Source organism: Lepidochelys kempii, chromosome 9, assembly GCF_965140285.1.
Source record: "Lepidochelys kempii isolate rLepKem1 chromosome 9, rLepKem1.hap1, whole genome shotgun sequence".
Taxonomy (NCBI): domain Eukaryota; kingdom Metazoa; phylum Chordata; order Testudines; family Cheloniidae; genus Lepidochelys; species Lepidochelys kempii.
The window spans coordinates 88,113,640-88,132,946 of NC_136388.1; the positions used below are offsets into that span (position 1 = coordinate 88,113,640).

The 19,307-nt window shown below is 42.2% G+C and overlaps 1 protein-coding gene across 1 annotated transcript in view; it reads right to left on the bottom strand.

Moving 5' to 3' along the window:
- Positions 1 to 17,415, bottom strand: part of XIAP (X-linked inhibitor of apoptosis) — a 54,211-nt gene extending 36,796 nt beyond the window's left edge. Inside the window, exon 1 of the mRNA XM_073361290.2 lies at positions 17,327 to 17,415. The gene's annotated coding sequence lies outside the window, so the exon portion shown is untranslated. The remainder of the gene's footprint in view (positions 1 to 17,326) is intronic.
- Positions 17,416 to 19,307: the final 1,892 nt, after the last annotated feature.

Consider the following 19,307-nt stretch of genomic DNA (forward strand, 5'->3'; position numbering starts at 1 on the left):
AAGTCACAGTTGATATACTTGTAGCCAAAATGGACTGCATTTCTGCACTGAAAGAGACAGAACCATTTGCTGCCTTTCTAAATTTAAAGTTCCATTCAGGTTTCAGAGTAACAGCCGTGTTAGTCTGTATTCGCAAAAAGAAAAGGAGTACTTGTGGCACCTTAGAGACTAACCAATTTATTTGAGCATGAGCTTTCGTGAGCTACAGCTCACTTCATCAGATGCATGCCGTGGAAACTGCAGCAGACTTTATATATACACAGAGAATATGAAAAAATACCTCCTCCCACCCCATTGTCCAGCTGGTAATAGCTTATCTAAAGTGATCATCAGGTGGGCCATTTCCAGCACAAATCCAGGTTTTCTCACCCTCCACCCCCCCACACAAATTCACTCTCCTGCTTCCATTCAGTTAATTTATGTTTTGAAATTTGTATTGTCCTTTTTTATTTACACATTGGGTTCCCCCCCCCGAACTGCTTTTGTCAGTCAATAAAACTCTTTTTTTAAAATAACCATTATTAGTTTACCACACATACTGAAGTATGCATAGCAGTACTCAAAGCACCCAGTACTTGTAAAGTGTCCAGCACCACAAAACTAAGAGGTTAGAAAAACACTCAATAATGTGGAAATGTACAAGCAAATGTACACTGCATAAGTCATAATTTCAGTTAAAAATAATGTAATAGTTATAAATGTGCAGCAAAATACAATAATTCATAGGTTCACTATACGACAATGTATAAATGTACAGCAAGTACGACACCATTCCTAAAAACCCACAAACCTTCAGGGCCAGAGCACAGTCAAGCACAGCACATTAATGTGGCTGAGACTGTTAAAGTACGCTTTCAAAGCCTCCCCCATGACCACACAGCTCCACACTGGACTCTTGTAATGGCCCTTGTGTCTGGTTGGTCAAACTCAGCAGACAGCCACCCTGCCTCCACACCAGCAACAACTCCCTCCCCCACAGCTGATACCATTATATACTAAAATGTAATTAGCAGAAATTTAGTTTGTTTCATAGCAGGTTCTGAATACAAATTATATTTTTCAGTGGCAGCACACTAAGTCAGGTTGCCAGACACTGCAAAATAGATAGAAGAAATTACAGTGCATCAGGACATGCCTGTGTTAAATCTAATTGATTTAAATAGTAGAACTATGGATGAACAAGCTTTATGAATTTGAGACACAAGGGACACAGAACTTTCTGCTTTGCATAAAATGCACAGAATGTTTCAATTTCAGAAATCACAGATGAATGAACGAGATACTGAGCTGGAATCAGTTATGCCAAACAAACAGATGAGCTATGTTAACAAGTTAGGTGAGAAAGGAACTGATTTGCTTTAAAATTTTTCCCATGGACTGTGAATCAGCTTTTAATTAGAGGTTTCAGAGTAACAGCCCTGTTAGTCTGTATTCGCAAAAAGAAAAGGAGTACTTGTGGCACCTTAGAGACTAACCAATTTATTTGAGCATGAGCTTTCGTGAGCTACAGCTCACTTCATCGGATGCATACTGTGGAAACTGCAGCAGACTTTATATACACACAGAGAATATGAAACAATACCTCCTCCCACCCCACTGTCCTGCTGGTAATAGCTTATCTAAAGTGATCATCAGGTTGGGCCATTTCCAGCACAAATCCAGGTTTTCTCACCCTCCACCCCCCCCACACAAATTCACTCTCCTGCTGGTGATAGCCCATCCAAAGTGACAACTCTTTACACAATGTGCATGATAATCAAGTTGGGCCATTTCCTGCACAAATCCAGGTTCTCTCACCCCCCTCCCAAAAACCACACACACAAACTCACTATCCTGCTGGTAATAGCTCATCCAAAGTGACCACTCTCCCTACAATGTGCATGATAATCAAGGTGGGCCATTTCCAGCACAAATCCAGGTTTTCTCACCTCCACCCCCACCCCCATACACACACAAACTCACTCTCCTGCTGGTAATAGCTCATCCAAACTGACCACTCTCCAAGTTTAAATCCAAGTTAAACCAGAACATCTGGGGGGGGGGGGGGGTAGGAAAAAACAAGGGGCAATAGGCTACCTTGCATAATGACTTAGCCACTCCCAGTCTCTATTTAAGCCTAAATTAATAGTATCCAATTTGCAAATGAATTCCAATTCAGCAGTTTCTCGCTGGAGTCTGGATTTGAAGTTTTTTTGTTTTAAGATAGCGACCTTCATGTCTGTGATTGCGTGACCAGAGAGATTGAAGTGTTCTCCGACTGGACCAGGCTGAGGTTGGTGGTGATTTCAACAATTTCCATCCCACCACCAACCTCAGCCTGGTCCAGTCCACACAAGAGATCCACTTCCTGGACACTACAGTGCTAATAAACAATGGTCACATAAACACCACCCTATACCGGAAACCTACTGACCGCTATTCCTACCTGCATGGCTCCAGCTTTCACCCTGACCACACCACACGATCCATCGTCTACAGCCAAGCTCTGCGATACAACCGCATTTGCTCCAACCCCTCAGACAGAGACAAACACCTACAAGATCTCTGTCAAGCTTTCTTACAACTACAATACCCACCTGTGGAAGTAAAGAAACAGATTGATAGAGCCAGAAGAGTTCCCAGAAGTTACCTACTACAGGACAGGCCTAACAAAGAAAATAACAGAACGCCACTAGCCGTCACCTTCAGCCCCCAACTAAAACCCCTCCAACGCATTATTAAGGATCTACAACCTATCCTAAAGGATGACCCAACACTCTCACAAATCTTGGGAGACAGGCCAGTCCTTGCCTACAGACAGCCCCGCAACCTGAAGCAAATACTCACCAACAACCACATACTACACAACAGAACCACTAACCCAGGAACTTATCCTTGCAACAAAGCCCGTTGCCAATTGTGCCCACATATCTATTCAGGGGACACCATCACAGGGCCTAATAACATCAGCCACACTATCAGAGGCTCGTTCACCTGCACATCCACCAATGTGATATATGCCATCATGTGCCAGCAATGCCCCTCTGCCATTTACATTGGTCAAACTGGACAGTCTCTACGTAAAAGAATAAATGGACACAAATCAGATGTCAAGAACTATAACATTCATAAACCAGTCGGAGAACACTTCAATCTCTCTGGTCACGCAATCACAGACATGAAGGTCACTATCTTAAAACAAAAAAACTTCAAATCCAGACTCCAGCGAGAAACTGCTGAATTGGAATTCATTTGCAAATTGGATACTATTAATTTAGGCTTAAATAGAGACTGGGAGTGGCTAAGTCATTATGCAAGGTAGCCTATTGCCCCTTGTGTTTTCCTACCCCCCCCCTCCCAGATGTTCTGGTTTAACTTGGATTTAAACTTGGAGAGTGGTCAGTTTGGATGAGCTATTACCAGCAGGAGAGTGAGTTTGTGTGTGTATGGGGGTGGGGGTGGAGGTGAGAAAACCTGGATTTGTGCTGGAAATGGCCCACCTTGATTATCATGCACATTGTAGGGAGAGTGGTCACTTTGGATGAGCTATTACCAGCAGGATAGTGAGTTTGTGTGTGTGGTTTTTGGGAGGGGGGTGAGAGAACCTGGATTTGTGCAGGAAATGGCCCAACTTGATTATCATGCACATTGTGTAAAGAGTTGTCACTTTGGATGGGCTATCACCAGCAGGAGAGTGAATTTGTGTGGGGGGGGTGGAGGGTGAGAAAACCTGGATTTGTGCTGGAAATGGCCCAACCTGATGATCACTTTAGATAAGCTATTACCAGCAGGACAGTGGGGTGGGAGGAGGTATTGTTTCATATTCTCTGTGTGTATATAAAGTCTGCTGCAGTTTCCACAGTATGCATCCGATGAAGTGAGCTGTAGCTCACGAAAGCTCATGCTCAAATAAATTGGTTAGTCTCTAAGGTGCCACAAGTACTCCTTTTCTTTTAATTAGAGCAACCCAAGACAGACTGGCTTCATAAAGGGCTCGATCCTGCACAGGGTTACATGAATAAGCACAAAGCAAAAAGATGAGTAGGATTTAAATACTGACCGAAGTATGGCAGCTTTATTAAAAGAAGAAGTAAAATTCAGACAAAAAGTAGCTTTTATAACAAAGGTCAATTTTATTTAACCCTTAAAATCATCTTTGTATCTAGGGATCACAAACAGAGATTGCTATGTCATGAATATATTTAAATAGAACTCGTTATAATTTAAGAGAAAGCGCAATATTCATTGCAAACTTTAAAAGATTACAGTATACCCATCAGCGTCCACAAATTACTGATTGATCCTAAGTAGGATATTGTACATAAAGTAATTTATTAAAACTGCAACTGTTAAGTACTCAAACTGAAGTTTGCTTTCCTGGTTAAATAGAAAATTGTCCAGAACATGACATGAAGAACAAAGTTGATTAACTGGCAAGAAATATACACCTTCGGTTTATATCCATCAATGTCATCAAAACTAGACAGAATTATGACTTCAGTATCTAGATCCCATTAAACACATTTTTTTAAATATATGTTGTCGCTCCAGTTAAGAAAATTTTGGATAGTTTTCAAGCCCAAAACTAACTCGGAGCATCCCAGGTTCTCTTATAACAGTTTAACGTAAGTGGTACATGCCCTGTGTTACAATTTTCACTTCTAAAAGAGGGATTTGCTCCCAAATTTAGATTTGAAAATTTCCCAATTAATAAAAAGAGCTAAAATGCTAATGACCTTTGTCACCCACTGAGGGTGCACTGCTGGGTGCTGACCAGCAATCAACAATAAATCCCATTGGACAGTTATGCAATGATAAAAAATAGATAATAGAAATATCCTATATCATACTATTGTTGCTGTGACTTCCCCTCCTATATGATGTAATCCCTGATCATCATCCAACCATTGCAACCTCTAGGGCCCTGCGCAGATGCAAAATTTGTATCCGTATCAAAGCTGCGATATGCAAAAATTGTCCACAGATATATAGTGGGTATCTGCAGATTTGCAGGACTCTACCAGTCATCATCTAATCACTTATCCATAATCAAATTCAGAATTAGATTAGTGGAGGAGAGAAGAGACTCCATTAATTAATCCCTAAAACAGGTTGCAATTTTTGAATTCTTATTGACACAAAAATAGAGGAAGGAAAGGAAATTTTACAATCTATCTTCCAGAGGTCAGAGCTACAGAACTAATTTACTATCAGCAACCCTTTTTAGATCACATCTATTGGACAAGAAACCTGAATCAGAGTACATTCTATTCCCCACCCCAAAATACCAACTGAGAAGTAATCTAATTAATAATAGTTTCCACATTAATTTTGATTATTAAAGCAAAGATTTTCAAAACTGACTTGTAATTGTAGATGCCCAATTTAAGGCTTATTAAAGAGATCTGGTTTTCAGAAAGTGGTGTATATTCACTGTGACAATGAGGGTCCAGAGACCACGGGCAGAACAGAAGGTTTAAACCAAAAATGAAAACTTGAATCAATTGATTCCATACTGTACTATTGTACTATAAATGTATAAAAAGAATAAGGTCTCAGGAAAGCTTGTAATGCTCTCAACTAGATGGTCATTATGAGATATGTTTACAGTCTGTGGTTGAATCTATGTATTTATTTATGTATATAGAAAACTGGTCATAATTTCAAGTATCAGAGGGGTAGCTGTGTTAGTCTGTATCCACGCAAACAACAAGGAGTCCGGTGGCACCTTAAAGACTAACAGATTTATTTGGGCATAAGCTTTCGTGGGTAAAAAACCCACTTCTTCTAGCTTATGCCCAAATAAATTGGTTAGTCTTTAAGGTGCCACGTGACTCCTGGTTGTTTTTAGTCATAATTTGTACAACTACCCCTCATAGCAGAATGGTGAGCAGTCAAGCAGGGAGGGACACCTCCCAAGTCAGGTATTTACATAAAACAAGCTTCAAGTAACCATCCATTGTCCAGCCCAGGAAAAAAGGCATGAACAGGAAGACAGACATCCTGGCTATCAAGCCAAGAGGGAATTTCCCTACTCTGAATAACCATGAGTCACCAGGGATTTAGTACACTTAGCACTTCAGTGTGGACACTACCTAGATACTGACGGGAGGGGTTCTCTAATCAGCATAGGTAATCCACCTCCCTGAGAGGCAGTAACTAGATCTATGGAAGAATCCTTTCAACAACCTAGTGCTGTCTACACCCAGGGTTAAACCAGTTTAACTACACCACTCAAAACCCTGGATTTTTCACACCCCTGAACAATGTAGTTAATCTCACTTAATTTTCTACCATAGCCCATGCCTGGGAGGGACGGCGGGGGAGGGAGGGGGAGGAATACTTTAAAACCAGGCTTGGGACTGCAAATTTTCATCCAGAACCTGAGGGATACACAGAGGGCTGTTTGTGAATATTGGATCGCTCCTACAATAAACGGGTATGCTGTGAAACTGTCTTAAAGCAATAGGTAACTTTATTAGGAAAGGTTTCAGAGTAGCAGCCGTGTTAGTCTGTATTCGCAAAAAGAAAAGGAGTACTTGTGGCACCTTAGAGACTAACAAATTTATTTGAGCATAAGCTTTCGTGAGCTACGGCATCCGATGAAGTGAGCTGTAGCTCACGAAAGCTTATGCTCAAATTGGTTAGTCTCTAAGGTACCACAAGTACTCCTTTTCTTTTTATTAGGAAAGGGATTTTATCTAATATGAAAGTTTAAAACCTGAGGTTGCCTTTTATGTTTATTTTCTATGTAATTTGTATGTTCGCTTCTACTTACTATTTCATCATTGAATCCCTCAAAACACAAAGTCGGGAAATATTATCCCCATTTTAGAGAGAAGAAAACAACCCAAAAAATAGGTGATTTACCTATATTCACACAGGAATCCTCTGGCAGAGCCAGTAACTGAACTTGGGTCTCCCAAATTCCAATCTAGATCTTTGCAATTATATAGGAATGGCAGGATACGGCCATAGCAGGGATGTGTGCACCCATGAGAGAGAGAAGTCATATATGACCACACAGTTATGAACCTGAGAGACAGGGAGTACTGGCTGTATCAACAATAAGATAAGCATGATAGGTATGGAAAGAAGATTTGACATGCAGGAGAGCTGTACACAAGTGGTACATTGGAGGACACGAAAGGTAGCAAGCTGAGACAGTGAGCATGGTAGTCAATGAGTGCAGGACTAGTGCTAGTTGATCAGGAAGATGGCAGAGCTAATTTAGGAGAGGATAAATTTACAGTGGAGAGTCTGCAAAGCCATGGGACTTTCACCAGAGGCATTTGGAGACACAAGAACAGACAAAACAGATATTGGGGGTCAGCTAGTGATAGGTGTAGTTGCGACAGGCTGAGACAACCCTTTGAAAAGAAAGAAGAGTTCACAGCAGTAGAGATTCAGCAGGCGGCGGACACACAGATGCCACAGGCAGAGAGAGCAGAATACAGGACTAAAGTGGCAGAGACACTATGAACACTCACATATTAGACATCGCAGAAAGCCAAGATAAAAAGGAGACATGAGCCAGTGCACAATGATGAATGAGGCGATCATCAGAAAGAGGGAGCTCAATGATGGAAAGATAACAAGTACTTAGTGAAGCACCTATTAGGCTGGTGTTTAGTGAAGACAAGGTTGATGGGTGAAGACCACAGTGATGGGAGATGTCAAATGAGAATATAAGAGCAAAAATGCAGAAGCTCAGGGGCTGGTGGAGAGTGCGGAAGCTGCAACTGCCATGAATGAAGGTGGAAGATTATGATAAAGGAAAGAGAAGAACCAAGTGTCAGACTCTGAAAGGAAGGAAGATGGTGGAATGTTAGATGATTTATCCCTTCCACATAGCCAGGAATCCGATGAAGTGTTGCTCAAAGGAGGATATTCAAAGAGAAGCTGTACAGCAGGTGCAGACGTCAGGAGAAGATAATCCCCCCCACTACGTCCTTTGGGGACAATTTGGAGTGAGCTATATTTGAGAGAAGAGGCCGCCTTCGGGGAGAACTGCTGTACAGGTGATGTCATTCAAAGGGGAATTCATGTTTCTGATGCAGTAAAATGTATGAAGTGAGTAATTAAGAAGCCATGGCTAGCAGTGATGTTTTTGGAGAGGGAAAAGGCATTCCGATGTTATGCAGAAAGTCAGAGTAGATGATCACAATGGTGCTTTCTGGCATTTAAAAAAATAACAACAACTATGAATCCCAGATGAAGCATGAGAAGGGGACTGATGAAGTAAAGACTAGAGAAGCAGAGATAGTAACATGAGGAAGGTGCAGAAGGTGAAAAGGGTGGAGTTAAGGGGAAGGCCAAAATTGGATAAGTTTCCCCATAAGTAACAAGGAGGCAGCATATATGGAAAATATATCTGTGATGGTGAGAAATGCCAGGAAAGGATAGAAGGGAGAGAGAAAAAACCCACACAGATGGTTTAAGTAGTAGATAGGGGAGATGCGAAGAAGGAAGAGACCACACAAATGTTATACCAATAAAATAAAAACCAGCAGGATCTTATTAAAGGGAAAAAGGCAAAATACCACATTTACTGTGAATACAGAAAGAATCATAGTAAGCAGTTAGTTATAGTTATAACATTCCATTCAATCTCATATTTATTCACACATTCATTCATAGATAAATCACTAGGATCATGTATGTGGCATGAACTGGAATCACAAACTCAAATTGCCTCACAGTACCTTCTTTTGAATAGGCTACATAGAAAGTGACACTGACGATTATCTTTCAGAGTAACAGCCGTGTTAGTCTGTATTTGCAAAAAGAAAAGGAGTACTTGTGGCACCTTAGAGACTAACCAATTTATTTGAGCATGAGCTTTCGTGAGCTACAGCTCACTTCATCGGATGCATACCGTGGAAACTGCAGAAGAGGAGGATTATGTTGGATCATATTAAAGAAGTTCTGTATTAAAATCAAATGAGTTTGATTCCCCAGAGTTTAAATTCCAGAGTATTACTAATTAAGAGGTCTCTTGGCTTTTGGTACTGTTTCTCTCCCTCTATGTGTGAAACTTGCAAGCTGCTAATTGCGTTAGTACATTCTAAGACAGAGTCTGTTCTCAAAGCAATTCACACAGAGAGAGACTCAAAGCAATATTCTGTAACAACAGAAACAGCACCCAGAGACTCCCCACCCTTTTGTTGCATTAACAATTGTGATTAAAATAGAGACAGAGGATGTATGTGGATGGATGGTTGGTGTGGAAAATAACTGAATGATCAGGGAGGTGCCAGCCTAAGAATCCAGTGTCCATGGGCTGAAGAAGGCGTCAAGTGGAAATAACCAGAGGACTCCCGGAGGGCACACTGGAATCCACCCAACAGCCTCAAGAATGGGAGAACCAAAGAACAATATAACATCTGGCAGCACGGAGCCGTCAGGAATGTGCTATCTGCTGATTGATTCAGCAACAGCATGATGAAGCAATTCCCATAGACTGGCATAGGAATAAATTCCTATAAAAATAGATTCTAGAAAGTGAGAACTTTGGGGGGTCTGATTCTGCAAACCAACTTCCAGGAGCATCAGATGAGCATCTGACAAGGCCCTGCTCCCTCCTCACATCCAGGCCACCTGGCCAGTGGGTTGGCATGAGCAACTCTAAAGCTGGTACCTATGATAACAACCTTGCAGAACATGTGTGTGTGTATGAATATGAGATTGAATGGAATGTTATAACTATAACTAACTGCTTACTATGATTCTTTCTGTATTCACAATAAATGTGGTATTTTGCCTTTTCCCCTTTAATAAGATCCTGCTGGTTTTTAATTTATTGGTATAACACATAGACGAAATGTAGTACAGGGAGTAATGGTAAAATACAACTGATCAGCACGTCAATTAGGTAGATGTATTAGTCATCACTAAGTTGTTTTCAAAGAGATAAATTAATGCAATTTTATTTCTTCTTTTGGAGCCACATAGTTTTTAGCTTTATCATCATGTCCCAATTTCATTTTCAAGCTCAAAAAAGTATTGAGTCAATTGCTATTTAATCATATATTTATGCTGCACAGTAAAGTTTAATGTACAAGTCTGCATTTGGACCTATTATCTTAGCTCAACTATGTCTTCTTGAGTTCAAGGAATGCGCAAATTCATGAAAAATTGTCAGTGTTTTCCTTCCTAAGCAGCAGGTTTACCTAGATTAAGAATGATTTAGCCAGCTCAGTGCCCTAAAGTGCATTAACTACATGCCTCTGTGCAAATTTACACAACTGCTCTTTGAATATTTTACATAATTTCTTATTTTACTTTATTCACAGTTAAACACTTTTCTTGAAATGTGTTTACTTTTTTTGAGAGACACTTTCCTAAGCCCCTTGGGGAAAAGATTTAAGCTCTGCCAGACATTGATCATACAGAGGGAGTATCGTGGTTTTGCTTTACATAAGACACAAGACAGTATGTGGCAACAAGTAAATGGCCATCTAAAGATATAGAGACAGAGCAGTTATTCATTTAACTTTCTTTTCCTGTAGAATACACTTCAGAAATTTAGTGGATTTCTCCACCAATGACTAAAATTAAAGGCTAACAAACAAAATTGTCACCTATGCTTAAAGTGAACGCAGTTTGGAGTATGTGATTGGGATAATTCAAGCTTTCTGGAAGTTCCGAACTAAGGCTGGCAATATATGCATGAAACATCCCACTCTCTTAGCCCTGGTCTACACCGGGGGGGATTGATCTAAGTTACGCAACTTCAGCTACGTCAATAACGTAGCTGAAGTCAATGTACTTAGATCAACTTACCATGGTGTCTCCACCGCAGTGAGTCGACTGCTGCCGCTCCTCCATAGACTCTGCTTGCGCCTCTCGTGGCGCTGGAGTACAGGAGTCAACGGGAGAGCGCTCGGGGATTGATTGCTGCCTGCCGATCCGGCGGGTAGTGAAGACATACCTTTAGTAGACATTGATTCTCCTGGGAAAGATTAGTGGGTTCTACTGACTCTGCTACAGATAGCTCACTATCCTACAGAGATAAAAGGGAGTTGGGAATCATTCTCTACATAAAGCTACTTTAGAGCAGAGGCTGAGTAGTCCTGAAAAAGGAATTCAGGGACCAACCAAGCCTGAGGAAAAGACTTGGGCTGGATTTTATGTTTCATTTCTAATTCCTTTATTCCTGTGAATAAAGCCAAAACCAAGAAGGGACTATGTTTTTACCCTCTACAACTTGTCTGATCTGTGGGCTGGTCTATGCTGGGAATTTACATTGATATAGCTACACCGCTCAGTGTGTGGATTTTTCAGATATTTTTCAGATTTCTGTAAGACAGATATAGAAAGACAACAGAATTAACACCCCTGAAATGCATGGAGGCAGTTTACACCTCTCTCAGGAGCTCACAAGAAATTGGGGCTCTGTTATTTGGTTTTACTCACATTCACAAGGCCTGGAAGCTTACTTTTAAGTGCTCTTAAATTCTACAAAACTAATGCATGAATCTCCAATACACCAAGTAAAGTTTCCTATCCCCAGTGGTGACTGGACAAGTAGATTTGTCAAGTGCTGATTTAAAACATAATGGTCATGCCCCAACGTTTTTTGGTTGTTTACCTTATGTCAGGTGATTCAGTCCTCCTGTTTCCCTCCCATGAGTGCCCTGAACTGGATTTTTCAGTCAATACTTCTACCTGATAAGATACCATTTCTAGGGATAGCCCAGTGGTTTGAGCATTGGCCTGCTAAACCCAAGGTTGTGAGTTCAATGGGCCATTTAGGGATCTGGGGCAAAAACTGGGGATTGGTCCTGCTTTGAGCAGGGGACTGGACTAGATGACCTCCTGAGGTCCCTTCCAACCCTGATATTCTATGATTCAAATACAGGAATACATTTTTTCCCCCTTTCTTCCCCTCTGCTGTCTGAACTCTTGCCCTTCTTTGGACATTCATGCCCTTCTTACCCCATTTCCTTGTCATCACCCTCACCTACCGTAGATGTGATATCAACAGATAGAAAATGTGACTAGTGCTTTAGTGTCTAATGTTAGTTCAGCTACCAGTGAACCCTAATAGGACTGCATACTGAATTGCCCTGAAAACATGTCTTGGATTGGTTTTGCAGGTGCAAAGCAGCCTGAAATAAAGCCTACCAACCAAAATATTAGAAATCAAACCAGTCAGATAATGTTTGTCAGTAACAGAGATATCTTTTTAAAAGTTTCTCATATATCAGTGGGAGCAGTCATTAGAAACTCTTTTTGCTTTTACTTCTAAGAACACAGGGCAAAGTCACCAGAGTTCCGGAACTAGTGCTGGCCTGTTTCTTTGTTCACCAGTTTGGCTGACATTCTATGTGCAGTTTTCTGTCACAGAAGTAGTTAGTGTTCCATGAGTAACATCAAACAAAAACACAAGCCATGCATGTAGCTAGCTACAGGAAGCAAGAAGAAAAGGAGTACTTGCGGCACCTTAGAGACTAACCAATTTATTTGAGCATACGCTTTCCTGAGCTACAGCAAATCTATTAGTCTCTAAGGTGCCACAAGTACTCCTTTTCTTTTTGCCAATACAGACTAACACGGCTGTTACTCTGAAAGGAAGCAAGTAGAAATCCTAAAAAAAAAAAAATACAGATTAATCTTCGTTTACTGATTGCACCATATAAAAACAAAACAGCCTTTTACATTTGCAATCACAATATGAAAGAGAAACTAACAGGCTACAGGAAAACCAAAATCCAGTTCATAAATAAATATAATTTTTTCAATGCCTTTAATAAGGCAGCAGGAAGAATAATCCATTTGACATTTTGACTTGGTAAGGGGTTTTTGGTATTTTTCGAGATGGCCTAAACTTGGCAGAATTGGAGTTCCCAACTGTTTTTGTTCCTTAAATGAAAAGCCCAACAAAACAACATCCTATATATTAGGATAGAAGTCATGTTCTGTTCAATGCTCTACAATGACAATACTTCCTTGGAAAGTGTTATTTTCAAGTAACATGACAAAAGAGAGGTGCTCAGCCTGCATCTTTTTAAAAGAAGATTAGGAACAATATAGTCTGTTTTATTAAACTGAAATCTCTCATATTAATAAACACTGACATTAAAAAGACAGTAAAACCCATATGAATATTTTCTAGGGACTTAATGATCTTAAGAGATAAAATAATGTAGGATTTCTAGTAATAAATTAGATTTTATGCAGTTCTATCCCTAAAACCACATTCAAGGACAAAATTAAATACCCTTAAAGGAAATACAATTTTACACAAACAGTTGGAAATGTGGAAAACTGTGTCAAAAGCAATAATTAAATATTTATTTAACCCATTTATAGCACATCCAGCACAAAAATCTAAACATCAGACAATAAACCCGTGAATTAAAAATCAAAGTATGAAATATTTGGAGAGAAAAATCAGAGAGAAAGAATGAACCAGGAAAAATACATAACCTGACTACGCAAATAATCTTGTAAATAGCAAACATCTCTCAAAAAGAAAAGGAGCACTTGTGGCACCTTAGAGACTAACAAATTTATTTGAGCATAAGCTTTTGTGAGCTACAGCTCACTTCATTGGATGCATTCAGTGGAATTTTGCAGATACAGACTAACAGGGCTGCTACTCTGAAACATCTCTCAGAAATAGAAGGAATCAGGAGAGTGGTAGCTGAGCCAAAACGAAGAAAGGATTTGGCAGGAGAAAGTGGGTATAGGTGCAAAGGACTCGAGAATTGTTGAATGAAAGTTTGAGTTACATTTGCAAATTGCAAAGATCTATATTGTGTCATATTGTATCAGGACTCGAACTAAATTTGCAGAAGAGCTGGAGAGAATATGAACAATTATTACGTTCTTTGCTCAGGGAGCTGGCAGAGAAGCTTGGGAAATACATATTTATTTTAATTTGAACAAGAAAGGCTCTATGTTTCCATCTCTCTATAAGAAAACCCAATAAAGTTCATACAAAGCAGATAGATTAACAGTGGGATTTATTCCTAAAAGAATAGCAGGAGCAGTTTTCGACCCTGCCAATCTGAGAGGTGTTTTAGAAATGTTTGGTCTTTTTTTTGTTTACACTGTGAAATCATGGTCATGTTTTTAATTCCAAATTAATGACTCTCAAAGATGAAATACTAATACCTTCACAAGAAGATTTCACCTATTTGCAGGAATTTTCAAGGGCAAAACTAGATTTAAATAAGTAAACGGAATCAGATCAAGAAAAAGGAAACAAAATTGTGATTAATCTTTCTTCTTCCTGCCCCATAGGGGAAGACCTTAGAGTCTCCTTTTTATACTGTCCCACAAGATTTCTTAGATTTTTTTTTATCTGCTCTAATGGCACATAATTTAGTAATCTATAAACAAAATAAAGCCTCTATTTTGGTTATTAATCCTGTAATGACATCAGAAAATTAGATATCAGTCTTCTGAAATGTAATATTTATCTGTTCAAAATCATCTTTTTCATCCTTATTTCTAAACTGATTTTTTTTCCTGTATGCTACCCCAAGTTTTCTAAGGGACCATGCACCCTCAGATCCCATTAACTGGTAAACAGTTTGTAGCTTCTTTTACAGAAAATCTACTATATATGAAGGTCAGCACAACAAGTTTCAGGTTATCCATTGGCAGAGAGCTACATTTTGACAAACTTCCAAAACCTGAGGTTTCAGTTATCCTGTTAAATAAAAGTGAAGTTGTGCACTTGACTCCAATGGGAGTTGAGGGTTTCCACTGTAGATACTTTGAAGCCTGCTAAGAAAATGGTTAAAACAATCCTGTTTGGGGTTTTCTTTGTATAGAAACACCTTTTTTATGAATAATTTTAAAAAAATTATTCAAACCCAAAAACCTTTATCAGAATTTAGTTTATTCAAATATTTTTATTACCTTATGAAAATAAATTATGTGACAAAAAATTAAATAGCATGATTACTTAGGAGCCAGTCGCAGGATCAGAGCCATAATTAACAGTCTTACCCCTCTGTAATTTCCAATGGCCAATGCTTTAATAGAAAACATCTCTCTGATCTTGCTATTTGAGACTGCTAAAGCCTCTAGAAAGGCAGGTTCACCAAGAAAAGTATTCCTGTCCTTGCGCTATAGAAATATCAGCACCCTTAGAACTGGATTTCAAAAAAGCAATCCCCTGACTAAATTTATTTTCTTGTGAGCTATAAAACATTAGTTCTGAGACTTTATTGAACCAGACCTTTTCAAAGTGAACTTTGACTTTTTTTGTTGTCTTTGATACAGCAGTATCTTGAAAACATTTCCTCATTTCAAAGAGACTTTGGCTTATGACACACACTAGTTTGCTTGTGATTTCATACTATTTTACTTGCTGCTTTAATCCTCTTCATTTTTAGCTATTTAATAAATATCCATAATATTTTATAAACAGCTGCATATACAGAAGTGTTACTGTTATAACTCTTCAACCTTTCAGGTCCGGAAGATTAACAGGAAGAAAAGCAACTCTTTAAATGACCTTACCCTTAAATGAGCTACAAGCCAATAGGGAGACACACAAGTACAGATAAACCAGAGGCATAAATGAGGTTGAAAAGTCAGGTGTACTCCAGACGTGTGGACAAATGGCATGCAATGCATTATGTACTTAGATTCATAGATACTAAGGTCAGAAGGGACCATTATGATCATCTAGTCCGACCTCCTGCACAACACAGGCCACAGAATTTCACCCACCCACTCCTGCGAAAAACCTCTCACCTATGTCTGAGCTATTGAAGTCCTCAGATCATGGTTTAAAGACTTCAAGGAGCAGAGAATCCTCCAGCAAGTGACCCGTGCCCCATGCTACAGAGCTACATGCTCTGCCCTGGAGGAAAATTCCTTCCCGACCCCAAATATGGCGATCAGCTAAACCCTGAGCATATGGGCAAGATTCATCAGCCAGATTTAATAATTTTATTAAGATAATGTTGAAATAAGAAACAGTACAGAGTTCAAGCATAGAAGTTTCTGGTTGTCAGGGGATAAGGTACAGATTATCAAGGGATGCGAAATTCGATTTAGGAGCTGGTGGAGTAAGGATTACGTAAAAATCTGCAATCTCCCCGACTGGGGGTAAAAGTTTAACCGGTCAAAGTACAGACATTGATATATGGGGGTAAGCTATCCACATACCGGCTATGTTCAGGTGCGGAATATAGTGAGTGGCTACGATAGCGGGGATGGGTCTACCCTCATTTGGTGGGTATTTAATGTTCAGTGGGTTTATGGTTCCAGTTCATACGGTCCAATGGGGAAAGCCTCTCAGTCCCTTTCCCCGTGGGTGCACGATGTCGTTTCTTTCCTGGGTAACTCAGATCCCAGCCCACCTAATATCCCATCACAGGCCATTGGGTCTATTTACCACGAATATTTAATTACCAAAACCATGTTATCCCATCATACCATCTCCTCCATAAACTTATCGAGTTTAATCTTAAAGCCAGATAGATCTTTTGCCCCCACTGCTTCCCTTGGAAAGCTGTTCCAAAACTTCACTCCTCTGATGGTTAGAAACCTTCGTCTACTTTCTAGCCTAAATTTCCTTGTGGCCAGTTTATATCCATTTGTTCTTGTGTCCACATTGGTCATGAGCATAAATAATTCCTCTCCCTCTCCGGTGTGTATATATATATACACACACACTGGTTAATGCAGTAAAGCGATAGGCGAGACATGTGCCAAGTCCAACACAGCCCTGCAATTTCGGATGCAGATAAATCCCGAGGGCTCTACACCCCTCTGCCACAGTTGGAAATGAGAAGTGAGGGAACCTTAGGATGGCTCCAGTTTATCCAGGTAACAGAACTCTCTGGGGGACTCAAGCTGGATCTTAGGGGGTGTCCATACATCAGGTAATGCCCGAAGATTTGTGCGTCCTTTAATTTTACAAGTTTGTTTCCATATTACAAAATATTAGAAGGTGTGTGTGTGGGGGGGGGGGGGGTCCTTGAAAAATCACCAAAAAAAAAAAAAAGTGTGATGTAGTTGTGATGTAGTTGACGCTGCACCAGCAGTAGGGAAAATGAGAGTCCCTGCCCCCCGCCCCCCGGGGAACCCCACTGAGAAGGGGGGTCAGGATCAGAGTCTCTGCCCCGCCCTCCCGGGCGTGCCCTACTCAGGAGGGGCGGGGGGGGAGGGAGTAAAGCTCCCCGCCGCCCAGGACACCCCCGGAGGGGCGGGAACACTCCTGCCCGCCACGGCACTGTCCTGAGGGGGGGAAGTAGTGTCCCGCCCCCTGTAGAGGGAGCCCAGAGACGACCCCCCCCCCCCGTCCCCGAGCTGACCCGTCCCTTGCCGTCGGAACTAGCAGGCGGCAGCGGCCCCTTCCCCATGTCAAACTTACCGCACGGGCTCCGCTAGCCCGCCGCCCGCAGCCCCGCACGCCGCTCGGGTCAAGAAGCCTGCGAGAAGATGGCGGCTCGCGGCCTCCTATCTGCCGGGGGCGGGGGCTGAGGCCCTGAGCCCGTTGGCGTGGGGCGACATCTAGCGGCGGCAGGGGGAAGCGCAGGTGGAGAGCCTGGCTGGCCCGGGCCGCCCCGGTCACTGGAGCAAGGGGGCGGCTGCTGCTGGCCTCGCAGGGTCAGTGCCTGGCCGAGTGGAGAGCGGGAAGGGAGGGCTCTGCGGGGAGAAGCCCCGACCCCGGCAGGAGCTTGGGGGAGAGGAAGGCCCGACCCCGGCAGAAGCTGCGGGGCTGAAGCGCCGACCCCCCTCTGTGCCGAGCTGGCCTGAGCCCCCCTCTCTCCCGTCCCCCCCTGTGTGGAGCTGGCTCTCATTCTCAGGGCTCTGGAGAAATTCAGCTCAAATCTGTCCGCCTTGGTATGTTCATTTTCCCCATCTTGACACAGCCATGAATGGATTTAGCCGAGGAGGCAGGGTTAGTACTGGCCCCCTTTGGCAGGTGGGATCTAGGGCACGCGGTGGTGACGTGACTTTCCCAAGGCTAAGCAGGGAGTCTGTGGCAGAGCAGAGAACCAAACCCAGAACACCTGGCCCCCAGGGCTGTGCCTTAACCACTAGGCAACCCTTCCTACCCCAAGGAGAGGGAGCCTCCTCTGCGCTTTGAGTGTATGGGTGGGCCAGGCACTAGACCGAGCCACCAGGAGGGGAGAGTAGAGAGAGAGATGGGAAAAGGGACATGGATGGGAAGTAAGAAGGGGGAAACATCAGGAAGGGGAGCAAGGACTTAGAGAAGAAACAAGAGAGGGGGAAGACTCCCCACTGCTTGTCCCTCGCAGCTGCCACTTTTCCACTGCCATCAGTGGCCCGCAGCTCCCAAAGAGGCCCCAAGCAGGTGTGAAGCAGAGTGAAAGTAATGTCTATAAACTGGGCTGTTAGTGAAGACAGCTTGTAGCTGAGTGTAATGATTTTAATAAACTGTAATTCATGATAATGTAATTATGTAGTTCATTACTATTTTAATGATGACGTTAAGATACCAATGACAGACACACATTCAATAAATAGAATATGAAAAGTGCATAAATATACTGAAAATTGCCAGTTGGGGGGGGAGCTGAGCCCCCCCCCAAACACACACACACACACACACACCTTGCCCTTAAGGCAGGAGGGGGCAGAAAGGAGTGAGTGGGAGGGAATCTGGGGGAGGGGACAGAGTGGAGGCAGGAAGGGGTGGGGCTGGGGCCTTGGGGGAGCAGGCAGAGCCGGGATGCGGGACCCACTGGCAAAACCAAAAGTCAGCACCTATGATGGGATGGGGAAGAGAAGGGGATAGGGGAAGCGGGAGCCTAGCATGCGGATTGCCTTGGCAACAGCTGGGACTCCCCTGTTAAGCAGGCCGATCAAACTCTCACCTTGATAAGCCCCACCTCCCCTGCATCTCTACCACCCTGATGAGCCTCCTCCCAAACACCCTCCTCACTGAGCCCCAACCACCTACACCCTCCCCAACCAAGCTCCAATCACTTTCACTTGGTTCCCCCTGCAGACTCCAATTGCCCCTGCACCTGGAACCTCCCTGTGCATCCAGATCCCACACTGAGCTGCCTGCACCCAGACTGCCCCACACAGAACCATCTTACCCTCATCTGAATTCCCCCACGCTAAGTCCCTCTGCACTTGGATCCTGCTGCCAGGCTGAGCCTCCCTGCCCACATCTGGCAAGTTTCTGTGGTAGGCATGGCTCTTGTGCTGTGTCAAGGTCAGGTTCAGCCTCACTGCCAAGTCCCTGTCCTGGGGGGTATTCTCCCACCTCAGTGTCCTGTGCTCCCCACTGCCATGGTGGAACTTCCACATTTATTTATTGTACAAAAAAAAAAATTACAGAATTTTAAAATATTATGCGCAGAATTCCCTCAGGAATA